General features: G+C 34.0%; 1 protein-coding gene across 4 annotated transcripts in view; it reads right to left on the bottom strand.

The window, feature by feature from the left end:
• The window catches only part of LOC138328709 (cytochrome b5 reductase 4-like), a 45683-nt gene that overhangs the window by 27667 nt on the left and 5934 nt on the right, over nucleotides 1-12082 (bottom strand). The window contains exon 1 of one of the 4 annotated variants that reach the window (XM_069275491.1): nucleotides 8049-8573. The exons of 2 other annotated variants lie outside the window; for them this stretch is intronic. The gene's annotated coding sequence lies outside the window, so the exon portion shown is untranslated. Of the gene's footprint in view, nucleotides 1-8048; nucleotides 8574-12082 lie in introns of those variants that run through there. One more of the 4 variants, XM_069275495.1, reaches the window with a different exon arrangement.

Below are 12082 nucleotides of genomic sequence, written 5' to 3' on the forward strand. Positions count from 1 at the left end.
ACCCAATGCAAAATGCAGTACCTGGGCGCTTTGACTGACAGATGCCAAATTTAATCAATTTGAAGTTAGACTTCAGTATTTGTCTTGATCTAAGTGTAAATATTTTGTAGTTTGGTGTGCCAACTTGGTGAAGATAATTGCTAATAAATGCAGGACAGTGATGATGTTATAAATATTTAAACTAAATGCCAGAAGAGTACTTACAGCACAATTTTCTGTTAGATGGGAATTACTTCCACATTGCAAATTAAACACTAAACCATATGTGCTCAACATGACATGGACTTTTGAAGTTATAACAACAAATTATAGTCCCACATTGGCAGTAACGTAGAGGTATATAGCAGAGAATTATTTTTTATGAAGGTCAATAAAAAATGCAAGTCACAGTGACCTACATTTAGAACAAGGTCTGCAACTTGATCCTTGTGAACCTTTGACCAAAATATGACATTCAGTAACAAATATACTTTTAACGCAAATAAAAACCTTTATGAAGAAAGATAGTGATCCCTGCTAAAGAACAATAATATTTCTCTAAAGATACATAATGTGCCCTTCCACTGAAAGTATACGTTATTGTGAATGCAGCATTGTTTGAACACAAATACTGGTGTACTATGTACACAGATCATTTTTTTACTCGAGGTACAGCTTTAGATGTAATGGTGATGAGAACACATGCTATAACATCCCTGATTTCTTCATTAAAGCATGAAATTTTGCAGGAACCAGTTAATGGCAGCAATACATCAACATAATGGTAGAAAATGTGCCAAGTATTAAGTAGGCTGTCAAACAATACCGACTTGTAGTGTTAAGTCTGAAGGCAATCACAACATCTCCTCGTCTGTCTGATGGTTCCTCCACATGTGAGCTGCGGCTATACTATACATAGAGGTATTTATAAAATACCCAATATCACCAATCTTTATGCACTGTCTACAAATTGTTCACCTGGAATTACAATTACAGTAGCTTGTGTGTCTCAGACAGGAAACTGATACACTGATATCAGTTCTGACTTTTATATATACAAACTGAAGGATGTCTTATTTGTGTGCCATTAAGTTTAATCCAAACAAATCTCATTGGCAGTATCTTTTTCATCATTTAAAAGAAAACCTTTCATTGATTTGATTCATCTATTTAGAGACAAACTTTTAATTGATTAAGCTCATCTTTTTGGTAGACAAAAACACTTCCATTACCTGCAAGATAAGCTTTTTTTTTACCATTGCATACACATCTGTTTGACAAGCAATCAATTTATTGACCAAGGCCACGTATTTGACAGATAAACTTTCTATTGTCCAAGACCACCTAATTTTTAAGATTGATTATTCCATCAAATGTAATTTTGTTAAAGTTTGTGCTTGCAGGAAACTAATTTTAGTCATATTAACATTTTGTTGTGTGATTTGAAAGCATGTCATTAGTGTGTTAAATACCATAATTATGTAATTAAATAATCAATGAATAATGTGTTACCAGACAATGGCTCGCTGTAAGACTTCAGGAAATCGGTAAATGAACAAGACTGTCCTAGCTTTTAATGTGAAGTACGAAATCTGGTTATTATTGATCCCCACTGTAACTAAGAAACATGGAACCAACAAGGCTAGCAGACAACAGAGCATGAATATTGATGGCAGGAAAATTGACTTTTTACTGTACCTGTTGACATTCAGAATGGCTATACAAAGTTGTTTTGTTTCCCTGCATAACACAAAGGTATACCGAAATCTACAATGTTATTGATCAGCCATGCTGCTCGTTGTCCAGGTCATTCTAACAGCTTTGGCCTTCGTGTAATGATTTCAGATTAATAGAACACACATAATGGGTTACTTTTCCCTTCCGACACTGCCTTACCTGCTAATTCGATAAAACAAATGGCAAACAGATTTTATAATTATAGACCTTATACAGACGTTCTAATGTAATAAGTATAAAACATATGTAGAGACTATTCAGACTTTAATCAGGTTGCCAACTTCAAGCTGTCAAATGTCAAACTGACCCAGAAATAGCCATAATGGACACATTGATAGGAAAATGTATACAGCATACAAAAATATAACTAGATAATTAACAGTATACATCATACAACAATATATCTAAGGTCTTAACTACAATTGCCCAGGCATAAATAAAGACTAAAACTATCAAAACTGTATAGGTTTGCCCTTTGCTTTGCAAAAATTTTGTCTTATTAAGCACATTTTCATTTTTTTTTTCAATATTTTAAACACCCTGGTCACTTATTGGGCCAAATACGGTATTGTGATTTTATATGGTCAGATTTTATATGTTTGTTTACATTATACATCAAAAATGTGTACATGTATGTATGTATTTATTTCTAGTACATGATGTAAAGGTCAGAGGTCATTATCAGTACTCCCTCTGCAGGTTGAGCACCTGATGATTCATTATACAATGTATGCACAAATCTGTACTCTAACGACCCTATATCTACTAAATATTAATCAACAGACTGAGGTAGTCCATGACCATTGATTGGTATGGTGTCCATCAGCTGGGACAAGACAGTACTGTCTCACAGTCTATACGGAACAATAATGAGCGTAGAAATTCTGTGAGAATTGACATGAAACAAGAACTTAACATCCATGCTTTATAAGGAACATGAAACAACCGTTATCATTTTCATAATAATATTTCAGATTATATGATCTATACTGGGACCCAACCAGAAGTCGTGACGGAACAGTCACAGTCGTGATTGTGTGTATATTCTACCGTGCGTCCAGATTTCGAATGTCTTTAGCTGCTGACGAATACTTCAGGATGGTGTTGTTTTGTTTATAACTATGATCTATAAATAACACTGATCATTCCTGTGTCCTAACATAACTATGATCTATAAATAACACTGATCATTCCTGTGTCCTAACATACTATCACTGATATTTCCTGTGTCCTAACATAATATCACTGATCATTCCTGTGCCCTAACATAACTATGATCTATAAATATCACTGATCATTCCTGTGTCCTAACATTACTAAGATCTATGAATATCACTGATCATTCCTGTGTCCTAACATAACTATGATCTATGAATATCACTGATCATTCCTGTGTCCTAACATAATATCACTGATCATTCCTGTGTCCTAACATAATATCACTGATCATTCCTGTGTCCTAACATAATATCACTGATCATTCCTGTGTCCTAACATAATATCACTGATCATTCCTGTGTCCTAACATTACTAAGATCTATGAATATCACTGATCATTCCTGTGTCCTAACATAACTATGATCTATAAATATAACTGATCATTCTGTGTCCTAACATAACTATGATCTATGAATATCACTGATCATTCCTTTGTCCTAACATAACTATGATCTATAAATATCACTGATCATTCCTGTGTCCTAACATAATATCACTGATCATTCCTGTGTCCTAACATAACTATGATCTATAAATATCATTGATCATTCCTGTGTCCTAACATAACTATGATCTATAAATATCATTGATCATTCCTGTGTCCTAACATAACTATGATCTATAAATATCATTGATCATTCCTGTGTCCTAACATAACTATGATCTATAAATATCACTGATCATTCCTGTGTCCTAACATAACTATGATCTATAAATATCACTGATCATTCCTGTGTCCTAACATAACTATGATCTATAAATATCATTGATCATTCCTGTGTCCTAACATAACTATGATCTATAAATATCATTGATCATTCCTGTGTCCTAACATAACTATGATCTATAAATATCATTGATCATTCCTGTGTCCTAACATAATATCACTGATCATTCCTGTGTCCTAACATAACTATGATCTATAAATAACACTGATCATTCCTGTGTCCTAACATTACTAAGATCTATGAATATCACTGATCATTCCTGTGTTCTAACATTACTATGATCTATAAATATCACTGATATTTCCTGTGTCCTAACATTACTAAGATCTATAAATAAAACTGGACATTCCTGTGTCCTAACATTACTAAGATCTATGAATATCACTGATCATTCCTGTGTCCTAACATTACTATGATCTATAAATATCACTGATCATTCTGTGTCCTAACATTACTAAGATCTATAAATATCACTGATCATTCCTGCTATTCATTGTTTATTGTAATCCAATTTTACAGTTCACGTGTGTATAAAGGCCCCTTATCATAATAAAACAATCCCAGCTGTGTTCACTTTAAATAACACACATCCTCTCACTTTATCAATGCCCGGACAGAAATCCTTGATTTCTCCAATACCGGGTTTGACTGAAATTGTCTTTTATAAGGGATTACGTAGGATTGACACAGGATTTGTCTGTTTTGACAGATTAGGTCAGGTCCATTCATTTATACAGGAGGAGAATAAGACAAGTCTAGACACTTCATTATACATAATCAAATGTAGAGTCAGAGTTCTATACAGGCAAATCAAGGTCTCACGGCCACAATAATCAGCATTGAAAACTGAATTGGTCCACATATGATATATACAAAATACAATTGATCATTTCTAAAGGCATGCCAAAAGTTTTCTTCAAATTTTATTATTTCTAAATTAGCTTAATAATGTAACATCTTATTGCTTTAGCTTACAGTAGAAAATCTGTGCTCATTGCATGACAAATTTAACACCGATAGATTTAATATTAGCTTCACCAACTCATTCTGGATCCAAATCTTTTATCAATAAGTCAATACTAGTCAAGGACACAGTCTGTCCAATCATTTATACAGAGAAACACTATGTAGCAGAACACCTTGAAATCAATTTGATACATTGGAAAAAAATATTGAACAATGCAATGTATGGAACATTTTCACACACTTTAAAACAAAGTGTCGTGAAATACTTTAAATTAAACACCATGTAGTAGACTAATGCAATGACAAGTCCATGAAATACCTTACAACATAACAATGTAATAAAATTTCTTGTTGTAGAACAATGTAATAAAACTTTGTGTACAAGAACAATGTAATGAAGCTTTGTGTACAAGAACAATGTAATGAAGCTTTATTAGAGAAGAGTAATCAATTCTCTTGTGGTGGAACAATGTAATGGAACACCATATAGAACAAAGTAATGGAACACCATATACATGTAGACCAAAGAAATGGAACACCATATAGAAAAATGTAATGGAACACCAGAACAAAGTCATAAATGCCTTGTAGTAGGAAATATCATTTGGCCTTCTGGTAGAAAAACGTAATGGAACACCATATAGAACAATGTAATGGAACACCATATAGAACAATGTCACGGAACACCATATAGAACAATGTAATGGAACACCATATAGAACAATGTAATGGAACACCATATAGAACAATGTAATGGAACACCATATAGAACAATGTAATGGAACACCATATAGAACAATGTAATGGAACACTATATAGAACAATGTAATGGAACACCATATAGAACAATGTAATGGAACACCATATAGAACAATGTAATGGAACACCATATAGAACAATGTAATGGAACACCATATAGAACAATGTAATGGAACACCATATAGAACAATGTAATGGAACACCATATAGAACAATGTAATGGAACACCATATAGAACAATGTAATGGAACACCATATAGAACAATGTAATGTAACACCATATAGAACAATGTAATATGAACACCATAAGAACAATGTAATGGAACACCATATAGAACAATGTAATGGAACACCATATAGAACAATGTAATGGAACACCATATAGAACAATGTAATGGAACACCATATAGAACAATGTAATGGAACACCATATAGAACAATGTAATGGAACACCATATAGAACAATGTAATGGAACACCATATAGAACAATGTAATGGAATACCATATAGAACAATGTAATGGAACACCATATAGAAACAATGTAATGGAACACCATATAGAACAATGTAATGGAACACCATATAGAACAATGTAATGGAACACCATATAGAACAATGTAATGGAACACCATATAGAACAATGTAATGGAACACCATATAGAACAATGTAATGGAACACCATATAGAACAATGTAATGGAACACCATATAGAACAATGTAATGGAACACCATATAGAACAATGTAATGGAACACCATATAGAACAATGTAATGGAACACCATATAGAACAATGTAATGGAACACCATATAGAACAATGTAATGGAATACCATATAGAACAATGTACATGTAATGGAACACCATATAGAACAATGTAATGGAACACCATATAGAACAATGTAATGGAACACCATATAGAACAATGTAATGTAACACCATATAGAACAATGTAATGGAACACCATATAGAACAATGTAATGGAATACCATATAGAACAAAGTAATGGAACACCATATAGAACAATGTAATGGAACACCATATAGAACAATGTAATGGAACACCATATAGAACAATGTAATGGAACACCATATAGAACAATGTAATGGAACACCATATAGAACAATGTAATGGAACACCATATAGAACAATGTAATGGAACACCATATAAAACAAGGTAATGGAACACCATATAGAACAATGTAATGGAACACCATATAGAACAATGTAATGGAACACCATATAGAACAATGTAATGGAACACACCATATAGAACAATGTAATGGAACACCATATAGAACAATGTAATGGAACACCATATAGAACAATGTAATGGAACACCATATAGAACAATGTAATGGAACACCATATAGAACAATGTAATGGAACACCATATAGAACAATGTAATGGAACACCATATAGAACAATGTAATGGAACACCATATAGAACAATGTAATGGAACACCATATAGAACAATGTAATGGAATACCATATAGAACAAAGTAATGGAACACCATATAGAACAATGTAATGGAACACCATATAGAACAATGTAATGGAACACCATATAGAACAATGTAATGGAACACCATATAGAACAATGTAATAAACGCCTTGTAGCAGACGATATCATTTGGTCTTCTGCTAAAACAATGTCAGGAAACACCTTGAATGAAACATATTTGATAGAACAATGCAGTATAACCCTTTGTAATATATGAAGAACAATGGAATGAAACATCCTAAAGCAGACCATCTAATAAAATACCTAGTAAATCTTATTGCAGAAGGACAGCAAGTGATGTTTAGTGCTTGCTACTGTTTATATTAAGTGGGAGGGAGAGGGAAAGGGGGAAGTGGGGGGAAGGGGAAGAGGAAGAGGAAGTGGAAAGACAGGTACCGGGTAAGTCCTTGATCCTGGTAAACATATCCCAAAGTATATGCCTTAAAATAAATCAGTTTGAAAGAGTGCACCAGTTGACATTTAATAACCCAAATGATTTATAATCAATTTGTGTGGAATTAATGGATTAAGACACCATCAGTTAACAGAAGCCTGCCTCAGTATATATATACATAGAAACCAGAGGACAAGATGACCTCGAGGATAGAAAACCTATAAAAGTATCCTGATACATATACCAATAACAAGTAAGGGAGAGCTAGGAACCTTATCTCCAGTAATTACCCCCTCAATCTCTGTTTCCTATAACAGATTGCAGCAATCAGCTGCAGGGAAAGCAGGGAGAAAATTTAGAGTTTTAATTAGAGAAAGTGTCTGACAAGCTCGGAAAAACGTGTACAGGGAAAAAAATACAGAAAACATGGACTATTTATCACATTTTTCTCATGTTCAGCTGCCGACAACAAGATGAAACTAGCAGTAATGCAACCTGAAGGTGTGAAAAATGGTTAGGATAGAACTACATAGACTCGCAGTGATCTGAAGCAATCATAAAGCATCCATAATTCAATTATTTTTCAATTCATTTGAAGGTTTACAAGATTGGATACATAGCATCTTGGTGATTCTTTAGTATAATTGTGAGGGTTGATGAAAATCTGTTCTAGAACATGCACATATAGTTGTATAGTACAATCAGATACTATTAAGGGACATTAATAATGTACCTACAGAATCTAGTGTGTTAAACAATACATACCTAGGAAGCCTTGTCAGTTTGTATTACATGTGGAAATGTTTAGTAGGTAATTACACATTTATCATAGTCAGGATGTACAGGTAAATAAGGACATCCTATCCACATGGTAATCCACAAATCATCCACCAATACTATAGTCAGGACACACAGGTGGGACAGGAAGTAGAATCCACATTGTAATCCACTATGTTTCCACCAATCCACACTGACTATTACCTGTCACCTCCCCATCATACAATGACAGCAGTGTGTATTGTCTCTGGTTCAGAAAACCTGCCGCTGGGAGATCCCAGTGAGGCTGATGTGGGAGCAGGGTTGATTTCTGTGGTATCTATAGGTGCTACTTTAGCCATTCAACACTGCTCATGCCTGACATACATACATTACAATGAATGTGTACCTCCAAACTAAGTGCATAGTTGTAACAGAAAACATTGTATTGATCCACATGAAGCCTGTGTAGGCTGAGGCACACACACATGCATTGTAGGATCACAGTGGCCAGCTAGGCATCTCACACCACAGCCGACAAACCACTTGTTACACAGCTTACAGCCTAGTCTCCTAGCACACTCTATAGGGACCTCTGTTCTGATGGACTCTTCTTCACCTCTCTTTACTGACACAGACATCAATAAACCTACATTTGTATAAACTTCTCTATACTGACACAGACATCAATATACCTACATTTGTATAAACTTCTCTATACTGACACAGACATCAACATATCTGCATCTATATAAACCTCTCTACTTAGGCACAGATATCAATATACCTACATTTGTATAAACTTCTATAAACTTCCCTATACTGACACAGACATCAATATACCTACATTTGTATAAACTTCTCTATACTGACACAGACATCAATATACCTACATTTGTATAAACTTCTCTATACTGACACAGACATCAATATACCTACATTTGTATAAACTTCTCTATACTGACACAGACATCAATATACCTACATTTGTATAAACTTCTCTATACTGACACAGACATCAATATACCTACATTTGTATAAACTTCTCTATACTGACACAGACATCAATATACCTACATTTGTATAAACTTCTCTATACTGACACACAGATATCAATATACCTACATTTGTATAAACTTCTCTATACTGACACAGAGATCAATATACCTACATTTGTATAAACTTCCCTATACTGACACAGACATCAATATACCTTCATTTGTATAAACTTCTCTATACTGACACAGACATCAATATACCTACATTTGTATAAACTTCTCTATACTGACACAGACATCAATATACCTACATTTGTATAAACTTCTCTATACTGACACAGACATCAACATATCTGCATCTATATAAACCTCTCTACTTAGGCACAGGTATCAATATACCTACATTTGTATAAACTTCCCTATACTGACACAGACATCAATATACCTACATTTGTATAAACTTCTCTATACTGACACAGACATCAATATATCTACATTTTTATAAACTTTTCTATACTGAAACAGACATCAATATACCTACATTTGTATAAACTTTTCTATACTGACACAGACATCATATACCTACATTTATATAAACTTCTCTATACTGACACAGACATCAATATACCTACATTTGTATAAACTTCTCTATACTGACACAGACATCAATATATCTACATCTGTATAAATCTCTCTACATAGGCACAGACATCAACACATCTACATCTGAATAACCATTTATACACTGACAGATATCAAAACATATCTACATTTGTATAAACCTCTCTACACTTACAGACATCAATGTGACTTAATCTGTATAAACCTCTCTATACTGACACAGACATCAGAATATCTACATCCGTATCAATTTTCCTTTATATGAATATTAAACCTTTCTATAGATTCCTCTTAATAAACCTCTCTACACTGTCCTCTACATCAACCTCTCCAGATTGTAATCTACATATTCTACATCAACCTCTCCAGATTGTCATCTACATAATCTACATCAACCTCTCCAGATTGTAATCTACATATTCTACATCAACCTTTCCAGATTGTCATCTACATAATCTACATCAACCTCTCCAGATTGTCATCTACATATTCTACATCAACCTCTCCAGATTGTCATCTACATAATCTACATCAACCTCTCCAGATTGTCATCTACATAATCTACATCAACCTCTCCAGATTGTCATCTACATATTCTACATCAACCTCTCCAGATTGTCATCTACATATTCTACATCAACCTCTCCAGATTGTCATCTACATATTCTACATCAACCTCTCCAGATTGTCATCTACATATTCTACATCAACCTCTCCAGATTGTCATCTACATATTCTACATCAACCTCTCCAGATTGTCATCTACATAATCTACATCAACCTCTCCAGATTGTCATCTACATATTCTACATCAACCTCTCCAGATTGTCATCTACATATTCTACATCAACCTCTCCAGATTGTCATCTACATAATCTCCATCAACCTCTCCAGATTGTCATCTACATATTCTACCTCAACCTCTCCAGATTGTCATCTACATAATCTACATCAACCTCTCCAGATTGTCATCTACATATTCTACATCAACCTCTCCAGATTGTCATCTACATAATCTACATCAACCTCTCCAGATTGTCATCTACATATTCTACATCAACCTCTCCAGATTGTCATCTACATAATCTACATCAACCTCTCCAGATTGTCATCTACATAATCTACATCAACCTCTCCAGATTGTCATCTACATAATCTACATCAACCTCTCCAGATTGTCATCTACATAATCTACATCAACCTCTCCAGATTGTCATCTACATATTCTACATCAACCTCTCCAGATTGTCATCTACATATTCTACATCAACCTCTCCAGATTGTCATCTACATATTCTACATCAACCTCTCCAGATTGTCATCTACATAATCTACATCAACCTCTCCAGATTGTCATCTACATAATCTACATCAACCTCTCCAGATTGTCATCTACATATTCTACATCAACCTCTCCAGATTGTCATCTACATAATCTACATCAACCTCTCCAGATTGTCATCTACATATTCTACATCAACCTCTCCAGATTGTCATCTACATAATCTACATCAACCTCTCCAGATTGTCATCTACATATTCTACATCAACCTCTCCAGATTGTCATCTACATAATCTACATCAACCTCTCCAGATTGTCATCTACATAATCTACATCAACCTCTCCAGATTGTCATCTACATAATCTACATCAACCTCTCCAGATTGTCATCTACATTAACCTCTCCATATAGTCCTCTACATAAACCTCTGTATACTGTCCTCTATATTAAACTCTATATACTGTCCTCAACATAAACCTCTCCATACTGTCTTCTACATAAACCTCCCTATATTGTCTTATACATAAATCTCTGTTTACAGTCCTCTAAATGAACCTATCAAAACTGTCCTCTATGTAACCCTCTCTATACTGTCCTCAATTCAAACCTCTGTATACTGTCCTCTATATTAACCTCACTATACTGTCCTCAACATAAACCTCTCTATACAGTGTCCACAACATTAATCTTCTCTATACTGATCTCTATATAAACCTCTGTCCTTATACCTCTCTATACTGTCCTCTACACAACCCTCTCTATTGTACTATAATCTCCTCTATATGAACCTCTCTATACTGTCCTTTAATCTATACAAACCTCTCTATACTGTCTACTACATAACATCTCTAAATTGTCCTCTACATAAACCTTTCTTAATTGTCCTCTATATAAACATCTCTATATTGTCCTCTATATAAACCTCTCTATACTGTCCTTTAATCTATACAAACCTCTCTATACTGTCTACTACATAACATCTCTAAATTGTCCTCTACATAAACCCTTCTAAACTGTCCTCTATATAAACATCTCTATACTGTCCTCTATATAAACCTCTCTATACTGTCCTTTAACCTATAAAAACCTCTCTATACTGTCTACTACATAACATCTCTAAACTGTCCTCTACATAAACCTC

The sequence above is a fragment of the Argopecten irradians genome, chromosome 1 (assembly GCF_041381155.1).
Source record: "Argopecten irradians isolate NY chromosome 1, Ai_NY, whole genome shotgun sequence".
Taxonomy (NCBI): domain Eukaryota; kingdom Metazoa; phylum Mollusca; class Bivalvia; order Pectinida; family Pectinidae; genus Argopecten; species Argopecten irradians.